The following is a 27,670-nucleotide window of genomic DNA, read 5'->3' as shown; positions in this document are numbered from 1 at the left end:
CTTGATTAGACTGACTTCAGCTAGCAGCCAACTTTAATAAAGGTTAAAGCAATTACATCTCATTGTTAAGAATGATTACCCTCTTTCTCCCCTCAAACTCCAAGAAATAGAAAATCCCAGTGCATCGGCCAGTGTGCAGCCATGGGAAAGATCTTGGGTATAGAATTCTAAGTAAGGCAATGACACTCACTGTAAAACACTGCCCAGGAAGGATGGCAGCCTGGTCCTTTTTGGCATGGAACAAAGTTGTATGTGTGGGAGTTGTTGGCATAACCATGATAATTTGCCTCCTGGGGTCTAAAAATAGCTGCCACCAGAATCTGAGAATGTATGAGCTTTCCAAATGATTGCCCACACCATCTCAAGTCCCTCAAGACCTCTGGGAGCTCCATGGATACATGAGTGCCTCCAGTCCCTCCAAGAGAACTGCGCACAGAAAGAGCCAGCAGATTAACCATGTTTGGAATGGAAATCCAAGGTCACCTTTGCTCCAAAACAGTTCAGTCAGATCCTGCAAAAAAAGATTTTAAAGAGGGTCAAGTGTTGAAAGCCACAGCCCTATCTCTCCGCACTTGGACTGGAACTAGGGTTGTCTTGAAGGCAAAAGCACAAAGGATATGACAGGAAGGGCCATGCAAAGACTTAGCCCATCTGTGTTCATATCTGTCCCTGGGCACAGCTGAAGGCAGAGGAGCACTGATCAGGAAGGTTATTCACAGTAACTATCGATTATGGAATTGCTGCTCCAACACATGTACATACTCACGCACATCCCAACCAGCTCCAACAAACTGAAGCCAGAGGCTAATATTGAATGGGAATCTTATTGTGGTGGCTGGTCACACAATAAAAAACACATTTAAAAAGCATCAAGACTAAAAATAAGGTCTGAGCATGAGGCAATATAGACTATGAGAAAACAAAAAAGTGTTTAGGTAGTCTCTTGAGACTGGCATCATTGAAGGGTGAGATGATTCCCTTGCTGGGCTTGCTAGAGTGGAGGGTAAGGAATATTTTTCACTCAAGGCTGTCATTCCTCTGGTTTTCACCTTGAACACCTGGTTGGAAGCTCATGTTCAGGCAATCTGCAACTCTACTGAATGCTTAGCACTGTAAATGTTAAGAGGCAGCATGATAGAGCGGACAGAAAATTTCATTTGGAATGGTTAAAACTAAGTTAAGGTCCTACTTAGCCATTTAAACCCACTGTGTTTCTATTTCTTTGCTTCTATTACAGAGTTACTAATTGCCGTGACTCCTTCAAAGGTTGATCAGAGTATAATATATGGATGTAAACATTCTTTCTTACCCTATTCAATGTTACAAAAGTGACCTATCATTCTTAGAGAAACAAGGTCATTTTTGTTTCTAGCTTACAATCTAGTGAGGCAAATGCTATTCCCACAAAATATACTTAAATAGCAAAAGTGTTAGAGAGTCCTGTAGTCAATTAGATTTTCTAACACCATGCAGCAAAGGTTCATTGTATGGAGCAAATAACAAAAGCAAGAAAAGCAGTCATCAAGACAAACTTTATGGGAAGAAAGTTGGAGTTGGGGATAATGAAGCATAAAGAAACTGGGAGAGCATTCCAGAATGAGATTTGTAAGTCAACACACAGAGATGGTGTGAAGAAAATCCACAGGGTTCCTCAGCTTCCAGTAAACTCTGTCATATGTCAGACCCACTTCAGATCCTCTTCTGCAAATCATAATGGGAACAAATTGGCAATTTCTACCAAAATAGGAAATGGACATATTTTTTGACCTAACAATCCTACTTTCATACACGTATAAACATAAATAAACTAATATTTATGCAGAGATTTACTAAGACAAGTTTGTTTATTTTATATAAAATAAAATAAAATCTAGAAATAAAAATATAAGATTCCATCAATAGATCAGTTAGAAAATTGTGGTATAAACACAATGAAGTATCTGACAATTTTATAAAATGTAAAATACATAAAGTATTAGCCCCATATGCACTAATATTAAGTAACTGTCATAATTTGTTGCTACATGAATAGTCTAGAGCTGTGCATACAGTATGCTACTATCTATATAAATAAAAAGCCTCACATAGGTTGTCAATGCCTAGACGATTTGCATAAAAACAAAGTCATTAGTAACAGATTAGGATAGGGTAACGAGAGGGAGATGTACTGTTCCCTGTGTGCCCTTTTAAATTCCACATAACACTCATTCAAAATTTACCTAAAGCACAATGTCTGATAGCTAGCCCAGTGCTTTCGGAAACTCCAGATAAACTTCTGATTTCCATTTAGGAAGCCCTGGTAAACAATGTTCTCTGAATAGCCTCTAAGTAAAATTGCTTCAGGTAGATAACAATGCAAAGTAAAACTGTCCAACACAGAGTCTAGTCCAGTTCCCTGTGGACTTGAGTGGTTGGGTGCTGTTATAGATTGAAATGAGTCTCTCAAACTTTATATGTTGAAAGCAAAACTCCCAGTGGGACTATATTTGGAAAAAGGGTCTTTAAGGAGGTCATTAGGTAAGTGAGTTTATAAGGTTGTCACCCTAACCCAATAGGACTAATAGCTTTCTAAGAAGAGGAAGACACATTAGAAATCTTTATGTATAGAGGAAGGGCCATGTCAGGACTCAAGTGGCCGTCTATAAGCCAAGAATCAGAGACCATCTCTATTGGCAGTTTGATCTTAGATTTCCAGCCTAAAGAACTATGAGAACATAAATGTGGGAGCTCTGTGGCCCAGCCCCACACTCACAGCAAGTCACTAGGTAAAGCTGACTTGAATGAGCATGGAGTCCAGGGTCCGAGTCCCTGAGCTGCCACCCCTGGCTATGTGACCATGAACTCTTCCTTGGCCTCTGCAGGATTTGTCTCAAGAATCTTAGTTCCTCCAACTCAGAGGTTCCAGGATCTATGATACACAGCAACATATATCACTGCCAAGAGTCAAGTTAGCTTCCAAAAATAGTGCAGCTTCACAACAGCCTGTAACCCAGGAGTTCCCAATCAGGCAGTCGAGCTCTGCTTTCCATCTCCAAGTTTCACAGAACAGGCTGCTGTTGCTGTTGGCACGGAATCTGTCTGCTGGCATTCCCAAGGACCAGTAAGCAAGACACGCTCCACTCTGAGAATTCATGGCTTTGAAAGCCACTTTTCAGAAACCCTGGCACTCCCAGAAAGGGCAGGTTTGCCGTTTTATAGATGAATCTATGGTAGTTACTGTTATCAGAGGAAGACAGGTGGTATTAGGCTAACAACAGCAACACGCATTGCTCAGGCATCATTCAACACAGAGAAGGAACTGCCTCTGCTACTGAGCAGGTCCAACCCTGAAAGAGAAACACACAGGAATACTCTTGTTGACACTTAACATCACATCATGATGACACAGCAAGGGAAGCCTTGCTGAAGTACTGATGCTTTTCTTTTCCAGTATAAGTTTGAAGTTGAATCATCAAGGGTGTCCATGATGTAGCAGGATCTAAGAACAAATGTCCTCATAGCTTGGCAGGCATGGAATAATTTCTTTAATAACAATGAGGTTAGGGCAATAGCTATGTCTGTTCCAAACACTAGACAAATGTGGTTTCCAGAGAAAATATGGCCCAGGCTTGTGGGTGACTATTTTAGAATCCTGAACTCATCCTGAACTTTGCATTCATTTCTAGCAAAGATGAAGAAAGAACTTTATCAGATCAGGAGCTGAAATAAACTTGAAAATAGGATTGGGGAGGCAAGAAAGCCTCCAAGAAATCAGTGTTAGAGAAATACTGCCTCCAAACACCTCCAAACACTTCCAAGTAGATAATTCTGCATGTGCAGGAGACATTCCTCTGCAAAAGCACTTCAAAAACAACAATAGAAAAATATCTAACCACATATTTCATAAATGCAATCTAGATTTCTTGGGTCCAAATGTATAAGGAAAATTCCTAGTTATAGCTCTTAATCTTGGAAACTTTCTAGAACTTTCAATGGAAGAGTGGTTTCCCCTTGAATCATTATTACATACTATAAGTACACACAGACATATTGTGTCTTTATTTACCAACAAATATATTAATGTTTGATCAATACTCAATTGCTATGCTGGTAACAGACCAGTAACTCTTTTGGAATATTAAAACTAAATGCAATAATATCTCAAGTACATTCAAATGATATTGAAAAATATGTCAATTTCTTTTTTTAACTTTTATTTAATAAATATAAATTTCCAAAGTACACTTTTGGATTATAGCAGCATTTTCCCCCAATAACCATCCTCCCACCTGCAACCATCCCATCTCCCACTCCCTCTCCCATCCAATTTTTCATCAAGATTCATTTTCAATTATCGTTATATACAGAAGATCAATTTAGTATATAAAGTAAAGATTTCAACAGTTTGCACACACACAGACACACAAAGTATAAACTATTGTTTGAGTACTAGTTATACTGTTAATTCACATAGTACAATACATTAAGGACAGAGATCCTGCATGGAGAGTAAGTGATTCCTGTTGTTGATTTAACAATTGACACTCTTATTTATGACGTCAGTAATCACCCAGGCTCTGGTCATGAGTTGCCAAGGTCATGGAAGCCTCTTGAGTTCGCCAGCTCCAATCTTATTTAGACAAGGCCATAGTCAAAGTGGAAGTTCTCTCCTCCCTTCAGAAAAAGGTACCTCCTTCTTTGATGGCCCGTTCTTTCCACTGGGATCTCACTCACAGAGATCTTTCATTTAGGTCATTTTTTTTTTTTCCCAGAGTGTCTTGGCTTTCCATGCCTGAGAAACTCTCATGGGTTTTTTAGCCAGATCCGCATGCCTTAAGGGCTGATTCTGAGGCCAGAGTGCTGTTTAGGACATCTGCCATTCTATGAGTCTGCTGTGTGGAATGCTTCCCATGTTGGATTGTTCTCTCCTTTTTAATTCTATCAGTTATTATTAGCAGACACTATTCTTGTGTATGTGATCCCTTTGACACTTAATTCTATCATTATGATCAATTATGAACTGAAACTGATCACTCTGAAAATATGTCAATTTCAAAATAAATTTAATTGCCTACATTGATTTAAAAATTTTGACTTTGTGGTTGGCACATACTTAGATTAAAACAAAGGTAATGGGAATTATTAAAACTTTGCTTCCTCTCATGTCAAATGAGCCTTTGCTTCAAATGTAATATATTAATATAGATTTTTGTCTATGAGACCATACAAATCTTAACTCCTTGAGACAGGCACCTTTTTGAAAGTTCTTTCTCAATTTGATAGAATCAAAATGAATGAATTTGATAGAATCAAAACAAGTAAGTATGATAATATAGAATATTTCTAGCTATATTTTGCAAGGCCTATGGCATAATACTGCTAATAGAGTGACTCATTTAGTGCTAATTTATCTGTGGCCTTTTACTACAAAGAATACAATAATTATAATCAAATAATGACGCTGCAAACCAGTAAGGTATAGACTAGGTATTGCCTATATCTGTACTAAATCAAGTTTACAGAAAATTGTCAAAACTTTAAATTTGCATTTATGCTTATAGTTTAAAAATGCAATATATCTTTAAAACTCTTAATTGGAAATATTTCCTAATTAACAGAATTCTATATGATTCTATCAAAGCCTAGCTGTGTGAGTATCTTTCTTTCTTTCCTCTGGATATTGTTTTATCTTTCTCCTGGACCATTTTCAATCTTCTCCTATTTCCCCAACTCTTGTCGATTTTTATTTTACTCCCTCTTCAACTCATTTTTTTCACTTCTGACTTCTCAGCTTCCACTTTTACTGAATGAAGATTTGTGCTTCTTATTTTAAATTATAAAAAAGATGAAAAGAATTAAGGATTAAAAAGAAAACCATAGGGGCCGGCGCCATGGCACACTAGGTTAATCCTCTGCCTGTGGTGCTGGCATCCCATATGGGCACCGGGTTCTAGTTCTGGATGCTCCTCTTCCAGTCCAGCTCTCTGCTGTGGCCCAGAAGGCAGTGGAGGATGTCCCAAGTGCTTGGGCCCTGTACCCGGATGGGAGACCAAGAGGAAGCACCTGACTCCTGGCTTCGGATTGGCGCAGCACTGGCCGTAGCAGCCATTTTGGGGATAAACCAATGGAAGGAAGACCTTTCTCTCTGTCTCTCTCACTGTCTGTAACTCTACCTGTCAAATAAATAGGTAAAAATCTTTTTTTAAAAAAGAAAACCATATTTAGTGATAATACTTTTGGTTTTAATTTTATAATCTCCCATCAATCCTTTTTCTGCCCTTTGCAGAAGACTTTTTCCTGCCTCTGATTTAACATAACATAAAAAATTACTGAACAGGTAATTGTATTGGATCAAAGGCAAGGAGAAATACAATAAGCAGATAAGAAGTTATAGGGGTCATATATTCTATTTTCAGTAGGAATTATGCTTTGAATGCAAAATTGAAAAATCTAAACATAATTATTTAAATCTATTCAGATTTTGTTTAATTATATATGTTAATTTTCAAAAATAATTTTAGGCAGTTTATAATAAGAACACATATTTTACTTTTCTTTAATTTCATTCATTTTAACTTTTACTTTCATACTAATGAATAACTTTTTGAAATGAAGGGTTGTGATCATTATATGTGTATTTATATATATGTTTATATTAAAGTACTTCAAAAAGTTTGTGGAAAAATGGAATTAAAAGTATAAACATATTTTGGTGCAAGTTTTGTTTTTTTATAATATGTGAAAAGCATGTATTAGGAAAAAACCATGTGTGGGTTTCAAAATTTTGGTGACCAAATAAGCTCATATTTTCAATTCCATTTGTTATAAGTATTTGCAGTACCCTCATCCATGTCTAGGTCTATCTATATAATATTGGTCCACATAGCACCTGAAATCATTTGGTGGTATGAATTTCCACTTCAGGAAACATGAGATCTCAGTTCTGATTAGAGAAACAATTTCATTACAGATTATTATATTGTCAAGGAAGCACTAATTAAATGCTGGTGAGGATGTAGGGAAAAAGGTACCCTTATCCACTGTTCGTAAGACTGTAAACTGGTACAACTACCATGAAAGACAGTATGGAGATAACTCAGAAAACTGAATATAGACCTACCATAGGATCCAGCCATCCCATTCCCAGGAATTTACTCAAACCAAAAGAAATCAGCATATGAAAGAGTTATATGTATCCCCATGTCCACTGCAGCACAATTCATAATAGCTGATATGGAATCAACCCAGGTGTCCATGAACTGTTGACTGTATAAAGAAATTATGCTGAGTGAAATAAGCTAATCCCAAAGGGACAAATACCATATGTTCTCCCTGATTGGTGACAACTAACTGAGCACCAAAAAGGAAACCTGTTAAAGTGAAATGAACACTATGAGAAACGGTGACTTGATCAGCCCTCGCCCTGACTGTTGATGAACAACTTAATACGTTATCCCTCTTAGTATTTTTGTTTGTTTGTTCGACTTAATACTTTTGGTTGAATACTGTAATCAATACACAATTATTCTTAAGTGTTGAAACTTAACTGTAAAATGATCTCTGTTAAATATAAGAGTGGGAATAAGAGAGGGAAGAGATGTGCAATTCGGGACATGCTCAAGCTGACTTACCCCAAACGGTAGAGTTAGAAACATACCAGGGATTCCAATTCAATCCTAGCACGGTGGCATGTACCAATGCCATCTCACTAGTCCCAGTGATCAATTTCTGTTCACAATTGATCATAATGATAGGACTAAGAACCAAAGGGATCACATAAACAAGAATAGTGTCTGCAAATACTAGCTGATAGAATAAAAAAGGGAGAGAATGATCCAACATGGGAAGCGAGATACACAGCAGACTCATAGAATGGCAGATGTCCTAAATAGCACTCTGGCCTCAGAATCAGCCCTTCAGGCATGCGGATCCAGCTGAAAAGCCCATGAGACTATTTCAGGCATGGAAAGCCAAGACACTCTGGAAAAAAAAAAAAAGAACAAAAAAGAAAACCTAAATGAAAGATCTCTGTGAGTGAGATCCCAGTGGAAAGAACGGGCCATCAAAGAAGGAGGTACCTTTCTCTGAAGGGAGGAGAGAACTTCCACTTTGACTATGGCCTTGTCTAAAAAAATGATCAGAGTCGGTGAACTCAGGGGGCTTTCATAGCCTTGGCAGCTCATGACAAGAGCCTAGGGTGATTACTGATGTCATAAACAAGAGTGTCAATTTGTTAAGTCAACAACAGGAGTCACTGTGCACTTACTCCTCATGTAGGATCTTTGTCCTTAGTGTGCTGTACATTGAGATTTAATGCTATAACTAGTACTCAAACAGTATTTTTTCACTTTATGTTTCTGTGTGGGTGCAAACTGTTGAAATCTTTACTTAATATATGCTAAACTGATCTTCTGTATATAAAGAGAATTGAAAATGAATCTTGATGTGAATGGAAGGGGAGAGGGAGTGGGAAAGGGGAGGGTTGCGGGTGGGAGAGAAGTTTTAGGGGGGGAAGCCATTGTAATCCATAAGCTGTACTTTGGAAATTTATATTCATCAAATAAAAGTTAAAAAAATAAAAAATAAAAAAATAAAGCTTTTAAAGACACACACACACACAAAGAAATTATGTAAGTATACACTATTGAGTACTACTCAGCTATAACAAAAAAAAAAAAAGAAGAAGAAGAAGAAGAAAGCCTGCCTTTCGCAAAAAGATGGATGCTACTGGAAACCATTATACTTAAGGAAATAAAGGACATTTTGAGATTAAATGATTGTTTACAGCCCTTATCTCTTCTGATGAGGAACCATGGTGTTTTTTTTTTTTTTTTTTTGACAGGCAGAAATATACAGTGAGAGAGAGACAGAGAGAAAGGTCTTCTTTTCGTTGGTTCACTCCCCAAATGGGTGCCATGGCGCCGATCTGAAGGCAGGAGCCAGCTCCTGGTCTCCCATGCGCGTGCAAGGCCCAAGCACTTGGGCCATCCTCCACTGCACTCCCGGGCCACAGCAGAGAGCTGGACTGGAAGAGGAGCAACTGGGACAGAACTGGTGCCCCAACCGGGACTAGAACCCGGAGTGCCGGTGCCGCAGACGGATGATTAGCGTAGTGAGCCGTGGCGCCGGCCGAGGAACAGTGTTTTTATTTTTTTTTCCTTCATACTATTTGTTGAACTGTTTTACTCAGTGTAGGGTTAACTTTATAATCATTAAGTAAATGGAAAACAGATCTTTGTAAAAATTAAGAGTCAGAATGTGAGAGGGAGGAGGAAGAAGGACTGGAGCTTCGGCAGGAGGGAGAGTGCAGTAGGAATTATCTATGTTCCTGAATCTGTATATATGCGGGAGGGAGAGTGCAGTAGGAAGTATCTATGTTCCTGAATCTGTATATATGAAATACATAAAACTGCATAGCTTATATAAAATTTTAAAAAGAACGATTAATTAGAAAGTTATAATATTGAATATTAGAAATGCTCAATTTTACAAGTATTACAAATGCAAAATTTTACAAGAATGAAATCCTGTCTTTTGCAACAAAATGGATACAGTTGGAAACCATTATGCTTAGTGAAATAAGCCAGTCCCCAAAAGACAAATATCACATATGTTCTCTGATTAATTGGAGTTAATATAGAATACAAAGAAAGTATAGGAATGAAATGGACATCTTATGACTTAATTGTTGTTTTTAGCCCTTGTTTATAGGCCTGTCTTTCTACATTTTCTTGTTGAATATTATGGTTGGTGCAGTATTAAACCTGTAATTGAATAGTGGATTGAAATTATGTTTTTGCAAAAATTAAAGGAAGAAAAAGAAAGGAAGGAAGGAGGGAGTTCAAAGGAGGAATGGAGGAAAGTGTCGTTTTCTTCCTAGAATTCTACCTCTGAAATACATGAAATCTGTTCTTTATATAAATAAAATGTGTTTTAAAAAAGAAACACTTTTTACCAGTGTGTTTCTTGAACTTGTTTGAGAAAACAGTACATAAGATAGACTTTATTATACTTAATTAATCTCATAACAGGACAGGCTATCTGACTGCTCTCACAGTTCTATGAACAACTTCACACACTAAGAACAGATCTATGATGCCAGTCCTTAATCCAGCTCCCTCCACCCCCCAAACCTTCTCCTCAGTATCTTCACCTATGCCACACTGAACAATTAATAGCCTGGGTCAGAATGATGTGGCTATATAACCACCCACAATTTCTGTCTTATGAAAATGCTTCCTCAATGAGTAACTCAGTATACTTCTTAGATTGGAGAATATCCCTCCTTTCTGGGCTTGCACAGAAAAATAACATCATTTGGCCTTATCTCACTGACAAATTGCTAAACCCTTTCAGCAGGGCTGCTATGTGCACTGTAAGACCTGAGTATAATTTGAATGGGGCTTGCGGCTTATAACCAAGCCAGATTTAGTATAGAAGTAATGAGCTGCAGAGAGAAGCTTGAGCAAAAAAACTCTAGTGTTCTTGTTCTACTTCCAGCTCTGCCACCCTGGGTTACTCACCCTCTCCAGCTGAGCTATCATTTCCTCAATAATGAAACTAGCTTCTAGTTCTATGATCTATAAGCTCTTCAAGGTGCACTCTCCACACTTATTCCCAGTGCTTGCAGCACTAACACAGAGTAGATGATTAAATGAGAGTCACTGAAAAGAATGAACTGAGAGGCAGGTTTACCAATACCACTCTAACATGATCATAATTATTCTAGCAGACTTGGCTTCTCTTTCTGCCTGCTTGAAATACATTTCTTGAGTATACAAAATTACTTATTGCTTATTAGGTCAAGTTTAAGAGTTAAAAATAAACAACTCATAAAGAACTAAATTTTGAGAAACAAGGAAAGAAAAGGCCATGGGAATATTTGTAGGGAGTCATTACATCATACAAAATATACTGCAGTGGGTGCTAGCTTTCAGGAATAATTTTCATCATGGAAAAGTCCATGTACTCTATGTGTAACTCTCTTAGGAGAGGGCTCATATGTTGCTATCAGACTGGATGACAACCCTTGCCAACCAGCAGGATGAACTGTTGCTAAGTCCACTGAGCAGGGGATGGCTTCTGCTCTTTGTTCTGTCACCTTTCCCTTTGTTGTTTCCCACCTTCACATTCACAACACTTACATACATCTTATCTGTTCTTCCCTCAATCCCTGAAATATAAGGGAGTGGCAGAAAGGTCGCAGGTGCACCTTTTGATCCTGTGAGGGAAGAGAGGAGCCATTTGGTTGACATTTCTTCTACACCACAGAGAGGAGACTTCTGGTGAGGACTCCAGGTTAGAGGAGCTAAGATTTTATCCCAACTTTAGTCCAGCACTCTGTCCATTCGGTTCCTTTTCCAGGTCTTTCTGCCCTCCCATCTTTCTCTGAGTGAGCCCTTCTGTTTACATTTCAGAGTGCTCTGCAGGAAGGAGAAGCTCTAGCATCAGGAGAGAAGGACAGTTCATCAGTCACTAGGAGTGGGGCTGGGGAGTTGTGAACCAGAAACCAACTAAAATTATGAATCCAGTTTCTTAAATAAACATTGTCCCTGCTATAGAGGTCTTTGCTATTTTCATTTCACTCATTTAACAAATGCATATTAAATATTTAAAGTGTACCATGCTATGATCTGGGACTACAGCGCATACTCAATATACCATGGGTGTTAACACACAATATACATGGGTGTTAAAGTTTGGTGGGAAAGACAGATACTAATCTTTTAAAAGGCCTCCACCAATAAACACACAATGAAAAACTGAGACAACTATCAAGAAGGAAAGGAATGAAATTCCCTGGGAGCCTAACATGAATCCAGGAGTCAGAAAGGTTTTCCACAGGAATTGATACTAAAGTTGAACTCTGAAGAATGAGTAGGAGATTTCTCATTACAGGTAGGGTGGGAAGCAGAAGAATGAGGAGGCAGGAAATTATAAGTTTTTGAACTTTAGAGAAAAGTCTATAATTTTCCACAGTAACTTATTCAGATGTCACTAATAGAACTGTCTGAAAATGTTCTAAAAATTCAGTTGTTGATGAGAACACTCTGGCAAGGTGAGAGGTTACAGATCCAGGTGAATATGGATACAGAATGTTGATCAGTGACCCTGCGTCAGAAATGCTAAATCTTGCAGTAACTATTTTGTATTTTGCAGCTAAAAATTGTTTCTGCTAGATTATTCTTTAAAGAAGTAGTCTTTGAAACGTATGGACTTTAAAAGTTACTGTCCTTGTAATATAACCATTAATTCTTTTGTCACAAGAAATTGGTTTCAATCTAGGATCTAACAGAAGTGATTCAAATCTCTACTCTAGTGGTCTCCATCCAGGTCTGAATGACTTGGTAAGCCAGTGACTGCAACAGATTACTTTATTTATTTATTTTTTTAAAGTAAAGCTCAAGTGAGGAATGTTGGTTGTAAGAAACAATATGGGTAAAGGTTCTGTGGCAAGAAAGAGCTGGATGAAACCTTCTTCTCACTGTTATGTCAATATAATGCAGCCTTATTGAATTTTTCCATATGTAGTGGTTGTGAGTTTTCTATTAAGAATCTCTGAAAATACTGGAAAGTGATAGGCCATCAGTGAGGGGTCTGGCATACCTAGGTTCATGTCTTGGTTCTTTTCTATAACATTTTTGATGGCTTAATTAGTAAATATCTCTATTTGTATGGCATATTTTTAAATTTCTAACACATCTATTATCATTGTTTCATGTATCAGTTGATTTTCGGCAATCTTAGTGATTCCAGTCATCATGGGCAATGCTCCCTGATCTTCATGTATTTAAATAAAATTTAATAAATTTAATAAATAAAAATGTATTTAAATAAAATTTCTTTTAAAAGTAAAAGTAGATGTTCACATGGAATTTTTCAACTATTTCACCAAAATGAAGACCCAAATGATCCGTCTAGTCAAAAGCAGGTTCAGAAGTTGATATGGTTGCCACTCTTTGGTGTAACAGGATTAAAAGAGAGGAGTTACCATTCACTGCAATCTGCCCATTTCATAGTTCCCAACTTTCCCATGGAGTGCATATCCCACAGAGTTTTGAGTGAAGCTTCAATGATGCCTTCATTCCTTTACCATCTTTCTTTCTAGGGTTTGAATGCTGCAAGATAAAACTCAGATGGGAATATGAAATCATCCTTTCCGTTTAGCCGTCAAAGTGTTGGCACTGTAGGTTTTAAAAAGGTTGTGTTTAAACTTGGACCCAGCAAACCGCAAATCTCCTTTTCTTTCCAAAATGCCAATTTTCTTCCAAGAAATCTATTTACAAAACTGAGAATTTCTTGAATTGAATAAAGGAAAAATCTATTACCTGTATTATCTCATTTAAAAATATACTTATCTACATGAAACACATATCTTTGTACCTAGTAGGTTGTGTATGATTAATTAAAGAATAAATGACTTATGAACGAAAAATTCCTTTTTAGGTAGACTATTGTGGGGTACATGAGCCTCAATGTCTATCTTTAAGAAGCTTGGGAAGGCAAGTGGGTGAGATATTTCCATTGCCCGTGCCACAAAATTTGTGAACTTCCAGAATAGGTCAATTATAACTCTTCTTTTTGATTTTAGAGGTCTTAGTATATGAGGACTAAAGTGGCAACATAGTCATATTGGTATTTAGAATGTTTGACTTCTTGGTTCTTGTTTTTTCAGCTACAGAGTTGGGTACAAAGATGGGTATATGTATGCACATGTGTATAACAGAATTACCAGAAATGAGTTGCCAGTCATTGCAATCTTACCATTTCACACTTCTATACTTTTCTTTGGAGTGAATGTCCCACAGTATGTCTCACTGACCTCAGAGAGTGACATCACCATCTCCATTCCCATTTCCAAACAGTAGGCATCCTTGTACAAGGGCTTCCCTGCATTTTTATGAACACAGTACATTTTCATTTGCCCAACTGAAGCAATGAAGGCTCTAAATTACATGAAACTCATGAGCGATGGAAATGGTGAATAAGAATAGGGAGACGATGCAGCTCTTGACCTCCATACAAATTCTAACTATGCTCAGCAATCATGGCTGGATATGAGATGTATTGGAAGATCCTAATCCACTTAGGCAGATTCTCTGATTCTAGGGTAAGTATATGCTGTTTGGAGTTTTAGAATTTTGGATTAGTAAATAAGCAAGTAAGTAAATTTCAAATACACAATTAAAAATTCTACTAGCATCACTTCAAATGTTTTTAATATTTTTATCCTCTTTCATACAATATTTAAGTACTTTCCTAATTTTAAGTGGGTTGGCTGTCTTTTTATTATTAATAGGAATTCTTCACTCTGCAAATAAGTCTTTTATTGGAATATGCATTGCTAATATTTTCTCCTAATATGTAGTTGTCTTTTTATTCTCTAGGAGTCTTTTAATGAACATACATTTGAAATTTAATGAAATCCAGTTTATTAATCTTTTTGTGCTTTTTATTTCCTTAGAAAACATTGTTTATCCTAGGTTACCAAAGATATTCACCTATGTTCTCTTCCAAAAATTTGATTGTTTTGGCTTGTTTGACTTGATTGTTTTAGCTTTAACATCTAGATTTGTGTTCTACCTTGGTTTTTTATATGTGATGCTTTGGGGTCCAAGGACCTTTTTCTTTCATATGGCTATCTAACTGATGAAGCACCATTCATTTAAAATACCATCTTTTCTTCTCTGTATGGCAATGCAAACAGTTCAAATTAAGTGACCCTGTACATTTTGGTCTAGTTCTGGATTCCATCTGCCAAGCCATTGTACTATTGGTCTATCCTTGCACCAATGCCACACCATCTTAGCTATGACTTTACTCTAAGAGTTGATACCTGCTAATGAAAGTCACCCTATTCTGTTCTTTGTCTTCACTATTACCCAGGGTGTTCCATGCCTTTTGCATTTTCGTATTAATTTAAAACTAGTTTGTCACTTTACACACAAATATGCATTACTTGCTGAAGTATAAGTAGGATTTTATTGTATCCACACAGCAATTTTGAGAATTATCATCATGAATCACTAGAGAAATTGAAACCACGATAAAGATACCACTCCATATCTAACAAAAATGGCTGCAATTAGGAAGGAAAAATCTGATAATACCAAATGTTGTCAAGGATGTGAAGCAACTGAAACTTTTATATGCATCCAATCCATTCCCTTTGAGAAAAAATTTGTAATGCCCACCAAAGCTAAATATGTGTTTATACTCCATACAAGTGATTTCAGGCCACTTTCTCATGAGATTAATTTATAAATTAAACTTTACTATAGGTATGTATGTATAGGGGAGAAACTTAGTACGTTACTATCCAGAGTTTCAGGCATCTACTGCGAGTCCTGGAATGCATCCTTACGGGATCAGGGAAGACTGCTCCAGATAGTTTCTTAGTGATGCAGGAGCACAGCAATGAGATTGTGTTAACATTTAGAAAAGAAGCTTAAATACTGCCAGGAAAATTCTGGAACGAATGATTGGGGTATAATCTGCCTGTATCATGAAAATTTGAAGTTGATGGAGATTTTCCAGCTATGATTTAAATTTTTTTTTTTTTTTGACAGGCAGAGTGGACAGTGAGAGAGAGAGACAGAGAGAAAGGTCTTCCTTTGCCGTTGGTTCACCCTCCAATGGCCGCCGCGGCCGGCGCGCTGCAGCCGGCGCACCGCGCTGATCCGATGGCAGGAGCCAGGAGCCAGGTGCTTTTCCTGGTCTCCCATGGGGTGCAGGGCCCAAGCACCTGGGCCATCCTCCACTGCACTCCCTGGCCACAGCAGAGAGCTGGCCTGGAAGAGGGGCAACCGGGACAGAATCCGGCGCCCCGACCGGGACTAGAACCCGGTGTGCCGGCGCTGCAAGGCGGAGGATTAGCCTAGTGAGCCGCGGTGCCGGCCCTCCAGCTATGATTTTAAAAGCAGTAACTCTTCTTAGGGGACATTAATATGCTTACCTTTCTAACACAGGAGAGTTGGATTTTTATAGGCTGGGCTCAATTTTGAGTTTGTGGCTAAAAAGGCTAGGTTCTTCTTCTTCTTCTTCTTTTTTTAACAGAAGATCAGTTTAGTATACATTAAGTAAAGATTTCAACAGTTTGCACCCCCATAGAAACACAAAGTGAAATCATTTAGCCATTCCTTTTACCCCACATGAGAATTCTCTTGACCAATGAAGGCAAGTCAACATATGCCAACATGCTTTTAAACTGAAAAGTATCACAAAAAATGCTATGACTCAGTCCTGCACTTCCAGTTCCTTGCCAGGCATGTCCTTCTGAACGTTATTCAAACCCCTCAGCCTTAAACTATCCAAGTAGAATTTATCAACTTTCATGGAAATTAGCTTCTTTCCTAATACTCCTACACTTTTTAAAAGAGTTTTATTTGTTTTTATTTATTTGAAAGGGAGAGGGAGGGAGGGAGGGAGGGAAGGAGAGAGGGAGGGAGAGAGGGAGAGAGAGAGAGAGAGAGAGAGAGAAGAGAGACCTTCCCTCAACTAATTACTTCTCAAATGCTCTGAAAAGCCAGGGCTGACCCAGGCCCAAGCCAGAAGCCTGGAACTCCATCCAGGTATCCCATGTATACCTGGCAGGTTGAGCCATCACCTGCTGCCTCCCAGGTGTGTTTTAGAAGGAAGCTGGATGGGGAAGCAGAAGCAATCCCAGGTACTCTAACATGGGATGCAAGCATCTGAAGCAGTAGCTTAACACACTGTGCCACATACCTGCCCCAAACACTCTGAAGGACATCACTATTAGTTAAGTTACAGGTTTAAGATCTTAGAATAATCTTGGATATTCTTTTATAATTAATAAATCTATTTTTTAGGATCAGTTTTGGTTCATAGCAAGTATTCGAAGATACATAGGTACTTTAGAAGGTTCATGGAAAGAGTAATTAGAAAATAAGTTTGCAAATTTTTGAAAATCTGTGTATTTGAGTTTTCCAAAAGCTCACGAAAAGTATGTCTTATGAAAAAGCTATGCATTTGGAAGCCAGGTGGCCACATGGTCCAACCACCCACTGGTGTCAAGCTCCACCCTCACCCTAATGGGATTTGCTGCTCCTACTTCCCTGCACCCCCCCCCCCGCAAAGTTTTAAAAGGACCTCTTCCTGAACATGTGGCTCTCTTTCTCTCCATCTCCTGCTCTCTCTCTCTGTCTCTTTCTCTCTCAATCTCTCTCTTACACTCTCCTCCCTCCTTCCTCTTTTCCTTCTTTGCCCCTTCCCTCCAGTCTGTTGGGTTTCCCCCAATAAACCCTTCCCCTTAAAAAAAAAAAAAAGAAAAAGCTATGCATGAATTTTTAAAAATTTTTGCCTCAAAATAAACTAATATTTTCCACAAACTTTTTAAAGTACACCTCTACATACTTCTTCCATACACACCTGTACACAGCCTCCCATACCATCAACATCTCACATCAGTGTGGCACATTTGCTACCACCAATGAACCTTCATTGGCATAGCATTGCAGCCAAAGTCTGTAGTTAACGTTTGGGTTCACTCTGGGTGTTGCAAATCCTATGGGCTTTGACAGATGCATAACAACATGTACCCAGCATTATACCATCATACAGAAAAGTTTCACCGCTCTAAAAATCCTCTGCGTTCTGTCTATTCATCTTCCCACCCCACCATGGTAATCACTGATATTTTTACTCTCTCCATTGTTTGCCTTTTCCAGAATGCCACATAATTGGAACCACATGGTATGTAGCCATTTCAGATTACCTTTGTTTCGTTGGCAATGTGTGTTAAAGGTTTCTCCATGCTTTTCTGTGGACTGACAGCTTATTTTTTTAATGCTGAATAATATTATTGTCTGGATGTATTTCAGTTTATTGATACATTTACCTACTGAAGGTCATCATGGTTGTGTCCAAGTTTGGGCAACTATGAATAAAGCTACTATAAACATCTGCATGCAGGTATTAGACTTGTTTTTTAAAAGTCCTCCATGAACCCCAAGAATTCAATTATAAAATCCAATTATTAAAATATATATGGTTTAGAGTTTAATACACCTAAAATGTGTTATCTCACTTGACACATGCATTATAATTTCCTATTAATAGAAGGTAAGCTCAAAGATCAGAAGTGTTCATCCAAGGCCACACAGCTTGAGGATGAAAAAGCAAGGACTTAAGTCCTCTAAACATTTCTCTGGGCCGTCCAAATTACCAATACTCTGTGTTTTGAATCCATCTTTTCCTTTCATGTCCACAGACACCAGTTTGGTTCAGAAAGGCCTTTTTTATCTTTTGCATAGACTCTCAACATACTCTCCTTACCAGATACATTTCCTGTGGTCTTCCAGAAGCCCTCTCAACTTTTCCCTTTTACTTGAATTATGCAGTGTCTAAACAAATAGTACCTTCAGTTCTGTCTTAAAAAGCCATCAAGTATCTTTGCTACTTACTGAATTAAAGCCTACATGCCTCACCCTGGCACTCCAAGCCTCCAGCCTAGTGCCTACACCCCTACTGTATACTTTCTGTATCATAAATGGTTAAGCAATACCCCCAGCCTTATCTGCCTTACTTCTAAGTCCTTAAGCCTTCCCTATCATTTTCATGAATTTTTCAACACATGGCTGCCAGGTACAGGTCACACAGAGAGGAGAATTCTCATAAAGTGTCTCCAGCTGTCCACTGCTTGCTAGTGAGGTCACAGAAAGAGTTGGGGGAATGAAAAACAGTGTAAGTGACTCTCCCAGCATTCTGACATTCTATTCATGCCTGCAGTAAAAAAAGGGGGAGAGGAATAAAGTCACCACTAAAACTACTGATCCCCTATTTTTCTTCAAATAAATGATGAGGAAGGGTAATAAATTCACTGGAATAATACCCACGTCTTTTTTCCAAGGGTTGTCCCAGTTATACTATACTTCTGGGTTCTTTCCTACTATTTATATGTAGAGTTAAAAAAATTCTTTGAAGATAATCTTATGATGAAAGGATATATTTAAAAAGTAATTTTACACCAGGAATATTAAAATAAATCTCTTACCATAAATAAAATGAGTTTAGGATTTATTGCTATATAATTATTTGCTCTGTATATACCACATTAACATTTTAACCTTGTTTACATAAAGTATATAAAATCAAGATCTAGAATGAAAAGATCAAGGATAAATTACTGAGCACCTAAAAGGAAACCTGTAGAAGTGAAACTGACACTATGAGAAGCAATGACTTCATCATCCCTTGTCCTGACTGTCGAGGAACAGCTTACTATTTTATTCTTTTTTAGTATTTTCTTTTTCTACTTAATATCATTGGTTGAACTCTTTACTTAACACAGAATTATTCTTGGGTGTTTAAATTCAATTGAAAATTGATCCCTGTCAAAAATAAGAGTGAGAACAAGAGAGGGAGGAGATGTACAGTTTGACACTCATTTCCTTGGACTTACCCCTAAGGGAAAAGCTAAAAACTTGCCATGGGATTCCAAATCCCATTAAGTTTGCAGGTACCAATGCCATCTTACTAGTTAAAGTAAACAGCTTAAGTTCATAACTGATCATAAAGATAGGATTAAGTGTCAAAGGTATCACATAAATAAGACCAAGTGTCTGCTAATAATAATAGATAGAATTAAAAAGGAGAGAACAATCCAACATGGAAAGCAGGCCACACAGCAGACTCATAAAATGATAAATGCCCTAAACAGCACTCTGGTCTCAGAATCAGCCCTTAAGGCATTCGGATCGGGCTAAAAAGCCCATGAGAGAATTCTAGGCATGGAAATCCAAGACACTGGCAAAAAATGACTTAAATGAATGATCTCTGTGGGTGAGATTCCCGCAGAAAGAAGGGGCCATCAAAGACAGGGGTACCTTTCTCTGAAGGGAGGAACCTCCACTTGGATTATGGCCCTGTCAAAATAATGTCGGAGTTTGTGGACTTAAGAGGCTTCCATAGCATTGGCAGCTCATGACAAGTGCCTTAGGTGATCACTGACATCATAAATAAGAGTGTCGATTGCTAAATCAACAACTGGAGTCACTGTGTACTTACCTCTGTCCTTAATGTGTTGTACTGTTAGAATTAATGGTAAAGCTAGTCTTCAGCTTGAGCATGTCCCGAATTGCACATCTCTTCCCTCTCTTATTCCCACTCTATTTAACAGTGATCACTTTTCAGTTAGAAACATACCAGGGGATTCCAATTCAATCCCATCAAGGTGGCATGTACCAATGCCATCTCACTAGTCCAAGTGATCAATTTCTGTTCACAATTGATCATAATGATAGGACTAAGAACCAAAGGGATCACATAAACAAGACTAGTGTCTGCAAATACTAGCTGATAGAATAAAAAAGGGAGAGAATGATCCAACATGGGAAGCGAGATACACAGCAGACCCATAGAATGGCAGATGTCCTAAACAACACTCTGGCCTCAGAATCAGCCCTTAAGGCATGCGGATCCGGCTGAAAAGCCCATGAGAGTATTTCAGGCATGGAAAGCCAAGACGCTCTGGAAAAAAAAAAAAAACCTAAATGAAAGATCTCTGCGAGTGAGATTCCAGTGGAAAGAACAGGTCTTCAAAGAAGGAGGTACCTTTCTCTGAAGGGAGGAGAGAACTTCCACTTCGACCATGGCCTTGTCTAAAAATGATCAGAGTCAGTGAACTCAGGGGGCTTCCATAGCCTTGGCAGCTCATGACAAGAGCCTAGGGTGATTACTGATGCCATAAACAAGAGTGTCAATTTGTAAAGTCAACAACAGGAGTCACTGTGCACTTACTCCTCATGTAGGATCTTTGTCCTTAGTGTGCTGTACATTGAGATTTAATGCTATAACTAGTCCTCAAACAGTATTTTTCACTTTATGTTTCTGTGTGGGAGCAAACTGTTGAAATCTTTACTTAATGTATGCTAAATTGATCTTCTGTATATAAAGAGAATCGAAAATGAATCCTCATGTGAATGGAAGGGGAGAGGGAGTGGAAAGGGGAGGGTTGCGGGTGGGAGGGACGTTATGGGGGGGAAGCCATTGTAATCCATAAGCTGTACTTTGGAAATTTATATTCATTAAATAAAAGTTTTAAAAAAATTAAAAAAAATTTAATAAGTCAAAAAAAAAGCCAGTCTTCAAACAGTACTTTATACTTTATGTGACTGTGTGGGTGCAAACTGTTGAAATCTTTACTTAGTATAGAGTTGAACCTCTGTATATAAAGAGAATTAAAAATGAATCTTAATGAAGAATGGGATGGGAATGGAATGGTTTGGGGCGGGTACAGGCGGAAAAGCCGCTATAATCCAAAAGTTGTACTTATGAAATTTATATTTATCAAATAAAAGCTTTCTATAAAAAGGTAAATTACTTTATAATCACCAAGAAAATACTATAAGTATCTATGACCGACAGCATTCTAATTTTATAGGAGTAATTTAAAATTACTTTCTCTAGGTATTAAATATTTTTTTTTAATTTTTTGACAGGCAGAGTGGACAGTGAGAGAGAGAGACAGAGAGAAAGGTCTTCCTTTTGCCGTTGGTTCACCCTCCAATGGCCGCCGCGGCCAGCGCGCTGCGGCCGGCGCACCGCGCTGATCCGATGGCAGGAGCCAGGAGCCAGGTGCTTTTCCTGGTCTCCCATGGGGTGCAGGGCCCAAGCACCTGGGCCATCCTCCACTGCACTCCCTGGCCACAGCAGAGAGCTGGCCTGGAAGAGGGGCAACCGGGACAGAATCCGGCGCCCCAACCGGGACTAGAACCCGGTGTGCCGGCGCCGCTAGGTGGAGGATTAGCCTAGTGAGCCGCGGCGCCGGCCCTAGGTATTAAATATTTTTAAAAGTATCACTTTTGTGCTTTGTGAAAGCCTTTGGCTAAAAATCTAATTTGTTCTTAATAGATTGAGAAGATCAAAAATCAGATCTTCTTGGCTTTAGCATAAATTTTGTAGTAAGAAAATCCCAGAACAACATGCAATGTTTAAACTGACATCTTAATTAAGTTTTCAGGATTAGGAACATGTGCTAGATTGTCCTTACCATCATGGCTCCCACCTTCCAGTGCCAATTTGCCCATCCTATGTTTAAGAACAAAACTGAGATTTAAATATCTGCTCTCTGGAGACGCATATTAAAATGTCTGTACAAGGCTGGCTCTGTGGCGCAGTAGGTTAATCCTCCGCCTGCAGTGCCAGCATCCCATACAGGCACCGGTTCTAGTCCTGGCTGCTCCTCTTCCAACCCAGCTCTCTGCTGTGGCCTGGGAAAGCAGTATAAGATGGCCCAAGTCCTTGGGCCCCTGTACCACATGGGAGATCGGGAAGAAGCACCTGGCTCCTGGCTTCGGATCAGCTCAGCTCCAGTCATTGCAGCCATCTGTGGAGTGAACCAACGGAAGGAAGACCTTTCTTTCTGTCTCTTCCTCTCACTGTCTGTAACTCTACTTTTCAAATAAATAAACATTAAAAAAATTGTACATTTCCAGGTTTCCTAAGAGCAAATGTCCCCTTCACGTGTCATTAATGCTAACCAAGCAATTCAAGTGGTTTTCTGAACAACAGGTATTTAAATTTAAGTTAAGGAATCTTCCAGGGTTATTTCTTTGGTGTCTCTCAAGTGGATGGAGAAGAGAGCTTTAAGTACAAAAACACAAGAGTGTACCATTTTATGGTTAGAACCTAACTTCAGCTTGCCAATCAGAATTAGACTGGTAAACTCCTTGAATCTCCCAGGAAGTATAGTATGAGTGGCTGGTCAGCTTAAACTGTGACATCTGTTTGGCAATGCCATTACCTCCTTTACTTTTCGGGCAGAGCTTCTCTAAAGCCTCAATGGTTCAGCTGACTCATCCACAAAACACTCTCTTCTAAGGTCCTTGGCCACTGGATGTTTTCTGGCTTGCTGATTTGTTTTCATTGCATTTTGTTTTATTGGTCAATGGTGAGGAGAAACCCTAAAGTCTTTCACACATGTATTTTGTAAGTTCCTCCCTGTGTGAGGCTTGTTTGCTTCCATTGCCTACAGTGTACTTTCACTGGATCTCAGTTGGTGGAATTATTTACAGATATTTTTCTATTCTCCCCTCCCACTCCTAGAAAGAGCTGCATATGAGTAATTTCTAGGCACATGTGATGCAACTCCACATTTTAGGGTGATATGAAGGTCTTATAACCTGCATAAGGACATCACACTTAAGGGGCAAATAGGTGCTGGAATCCAGCCTACTATGTTCTGACCAAGCCATGTACCCACGGAGCTGGTCTGTTAAGGGAATATTTTTAATTCTTGCAGAGGCACTACCCAAAGTAGCCTGAATCTTGAAAGCACTGCTCCTTCATTTCAACCTTTGTATAGTGCTTCCTCCTACTGCCAGGAGGACCTAGAGGTCATGGGCATCTTCACCTTGATCCTTTTAAATGTGAAGAGAACAAACCCCATGAACTATGACTGAAAATGTAATTCCTACCTCCTCAGCTCAGTCAGGCTACAGCTGGAGTTTGGGCCATTTCATGCCATGTTTTCTTTGGAAGTTCCCTGTGATCTACTTTGGTTAGATTATTAAGAACCATGGAGGGCTGACAATGTAACCTTGCTAGACTAGACCCTTTAGGTTGGACATGAAGGTGCACAAACAATTTGGTTAAGCTGTGTCCAAGAAAACCACAGCTAGATGGTAGCTAAAGTGGCTAAAAAAAATCCAGAACTATTGCAATAGAGGACAAGAAACAGCATAGAACTGAGCTTATTTCTGAATACATCATGGAAATTGGGAATTTACAGGCAAGGAGCAGGATGAGGGTCAACAGATAGAAAAACTAAGAGGAAGCATCAGAGGCTAGGGAGATTTGCGCTAAACCAATGTAATAGGATTTTTGCAGGCCAGGGTGATCAGAAGTCAACTGGGAGATAGGGAAGGATGAGGAACTCAATCAGCTATCTAGGGTAGGGGGTTCTGTCTAAATCAAATTATTAGAAGCCTTGTAGGACATACTACAGGGCAGTTGTAATCAAAACAGCATGGTACTGGTACAGAAACAGACGGATAGACCAATGGAACAGAATAGAAACACCAGAAACCAACCCAAACATCTACAGCCAACTTATATTTGATCAAGGATCTAAAACTAATTCCTGGAGCAAGGACAGTCTATTCAATAAATGGTGCTGGGAAAACTGGATTTCCACATGCAGAAGCATAAGGCAAGACCCCTACCTTACATCTTACACAAAAATCCACTCAACATGGATTAAAGACCTAGATCTACGACCCGACACCATCAAATTATTAGCATTGGAGAAACCCTTCAAGATATAGGCACAGGCAAAGAATTCCTGGAAAAGACCCAGGAGGCGCAGGCAGTCAAAGCCAAAATCAACTATTGGGATTGCATCAAATTGAGAAGTTTCTGTACTGCAAAAGAAACAGTCAGGAGAGTGAAGAGACAACCGACAGAATGGGAAAATATATTTGCAAACTATGCAACAGATAAAGGGTTAATAACCAGAATCTACAAAGAGATCAAGAAACTCCACAACAACAAAACAAACAACCCACTTAAGAGATGGGCCAAGGACCTCAATAGACATTTTTCAAAAGAGGAAATCCAAATGGCCAACAGGCGCATGAAAAAATGTTCAAGGTCACTAGCAATCAGGGAAATGCAAATCAAAACCACAATGAGGTTTCACCTCACCCCGGTTAGAATGGCTCACATACAGAAATCTACCAACAACAGATGCTGGCGAGGATGTGGGGAAAAAGGGACACTAACCCACTGTTGGTGGGAATGTATACTGGTCAAGCCACTATGGAAGTCGGTCTGGAGATTCCTCAGAAACCTGAAGATAACCCTACCATTCAACCCAGCCATCCCACTCCTTGGAATTTACCAAAAGGAAATTAAATTGGCAAACAAAAAACTGCCTGCGCATTAATGTTTATTGCAGCTCAATTCACAATAGCTAAGACCTGGAATCAACCTAAATGCCCATCAACAGTAGACTGGATAACGAAATTATGGGATATGTACTCTTTAGAATACTATACAGCAGTAAAAAACAATGAAATCCGACCATTTGCAACAAAATGGAGGAATCTGGAACACATCATGCTGAGTGAAATAAGCCAGTCCCAAAGGGACAGATATCATATGTTCTCCCTGACCGGTGACAACTAACTGAGCACCAAAAAGGAAACCTGTTAAACTGAAATGGACACTATGAGAAAAGGTGACTTGATCAGCATAGCCCTGACTGTTGATGAACAACTTAATACGTTATCCCTCTTAGTATTTTTGTTTGTCTGTTCTACTTAATACTATTGGTTTAATTCTGTAATTAATACACAGTTATTCTTAAGTGTTGAAATTTAACTGAAAAGTGATCCCTGTTAAATATAAGAGTGGGAATAAGAGAGGGAAGAGATGTGCAATTCGGGACATGCTCAAGCTGACTTGACCCAAACAGTAGAGTTAGAAACATACCAGGGGATTCCAATTCAATTCCATCAAGGTGGCATGTACCAATGCCATCTCACTAGTACAGGTGATCAATTTCTGTTCACAATTGATTATAATGAAAGGACTAAGAGTGAAAGGGATCACATAAACAAGACTAGTGTCTGCTAATACTAACCGATAGTATGAAAAAATGGAAAGAACGATCCAACATGGGAAGCAAGATACACAGCAGACTCATAGAATGGCAGATGTCCTAAATAGCACTCTGGCCTCAGAATCAGCCCTAAAGGCATTCGGATCCGCTGAAAAGCCCATGAGAGTATTTCAGGCATGGAAAGCCAAGACACTCTGGCAAAAAAAAATGACCTAAATGAAAGATCTCTGTGAGTGAGATCTCAGTGGAAAGAACAGGTCTTCAAAGAAGGAGGTACCTTTCTCTGAAGGGAGGAGAGAACTTCCACTTTGACTATGACCTTGTCTAAATAAGATAAGAGTCGGTGAACTCAAAAGGCTTCCATAGCCTTGGAAACTCATGACTGGAGCATAGGGAGATTACTGATGCCATAAACAGGAGTGTCAATTTGTAAAGTCAACAACAGGAGTCACTGTGCACTTACTCCTCTTGTAGGATCTCTGTCCTTAATGTGCTGTACATTGTGATTTAATGCTATAATGAGTACTCAAACAGTATTTTTCACTTTGTGTTTCTATGTGGGTGCAAACTGTTGAAATCTTTACTTAATGTATGCTAAATTGATCTTCTGTATATAAAGAGAATTGAAAATTAATCTTGATGTGAATGGAAGGGGAGAGAGAGCGGGAAAGGGGAGGGTTGCAGGTGGGAGGGAAGTCACTGGGGGGAGGAAGCCATTGTAATCCATAAGCTGTACTTTGGAAATTTATATTCATTAAATAAAAATAAAAAAAGAAGCCTTGTGATAACTGGATAATTCAGAGATGAACAAAAAAATGCAAACATCTAGACTAGACCTAGTCATAGAAGAGCTCAGGGTAGTGTGAGTAAAATTAGATCAAGGAGAGAAACTATCAGCTGCACCAAACAGAAAATAAAAAAACAGAAAATAAAACAAACACCTTATCCTGTTCTCTGTTTGGCTGTGCACTGTAGCAAAATATTTCTGTCTGCTCACAAACACTACTGAGTGGCAGCAGGAATCTAAAGGGTCAGTAGGTAACAGAGGAAAAAAGGTAGAATAATGAAATTTACCCCTGTACTTGCCTCTTGGGGCCTTTTGTTCCTCTGGCTAACAATGAAGGTGAGAGGATTCCTTGCTTGCAAACTGGAGCACAGAGCATATGGATTAAATCAGGAGGACATCTGATAAACGTTACAGATAATTCCACTTCAAAGATAGCTGTGTTTTCTATTTCCAAATGCTTTCATCATTTGATCCATACGCCTGTCTCCCCAGCACAGGTCTCTGGGGAGACAGATCTGTCCCATTGTTATAGGTAGAAGCTCAATATGTGGGAATCAGGCTGTCAGTAACACCTCACGCAAAAAGCGCCCCTGTCCCTGATGTTCCACATCAATATTCCATTCATGGCAGACACTGTGAATTAAATAAATTTTGTAGTCTTGTGCATGAATCAAAGAGAAAACAGGAGGCTGTAACTCAGCTGTGCAGTTTGCTAACTGCCCCCTGAAACCAGTGAACACAGGAGAATTTGTACTGCAACTTGTGTTCCAGTCCTTATTTGGGCAGAATGCTGGGACAGCAGTTACAGAGGCAACTGGAGACCCAGCAAATGTGTCAAGACTGCTGCCACATTAAGGAACAAGGGTAAGGAGAAAGAAAGGCCCCTTTGCATAGGAAAAAAGGTCTCTGGAGACAGACACCTGGTACAAATTTGAGGCTTATGATTCCTTACACTGTGATTAGATCTGCAGGGTGGTGGAGAATTGTTCTCTGGAAGGCTCAGACATGTTGGCTGATGCTCTGTTTCATGATTTCACTCCCCTTCTTCTGCCACTTAGAAAAAGAACATGGACTTTATTAGAGGGGCTGTTGGGGAATGTGCAAAGTAACTAGAGAAAAATGTGGCAAGGTACCCTTAAAAACACCACATTGCTGGCTTCATGGTCATGTACAGATGGGAGAAAGGTGCTGGTTTTGGAAACGTTTTGTTTGATGGGATGACTTTTCCAGTTATAGCTCATTTCTCAATGCAAAGGCAAAATACCATGCAGTGACCAAGCAAATTTAAAAGCTCTCGCCAGAAAAAAATAGGCATATGGAAT

At 39.0% G+C, this 27,670-nt stretch overlaps 1 protein-coding gene across 1 annotated transcript in view; it reads right to left on the bottom strand.

Annotated features, from left to right (window-relative positions):
* The window catches only part of RNF150 (ring finger protein 150), a 313,307-nt gene that overhangs the window by 162,613 nt on the left and 123,024 nt on the right, over positions 1-27,670 (bottom strand). The gene's annotated exons all lie outside the window — the stretch shown is intronic.

The sequence above is a fragment of the Oryctolagus cuniculus genome, chromosome 8 (genome assembly GCF_964237555.1).
Source record: "Oryctolagus cuniculus chromosome 8, mOryCun1.1, whole genome shotgun sequence".
Classification (NCBI taxonomy): Eukaryota; Metazoa; Chordata; class Mammalia; order Lagomorpha; family Leporidae; genus Oryctolagus; species Oryctolagus cuniculus.
Note: the sequence above shows the minus strand (reverse complement) of the source record. Positions and strands in the feature narration are given on the sequence as shown.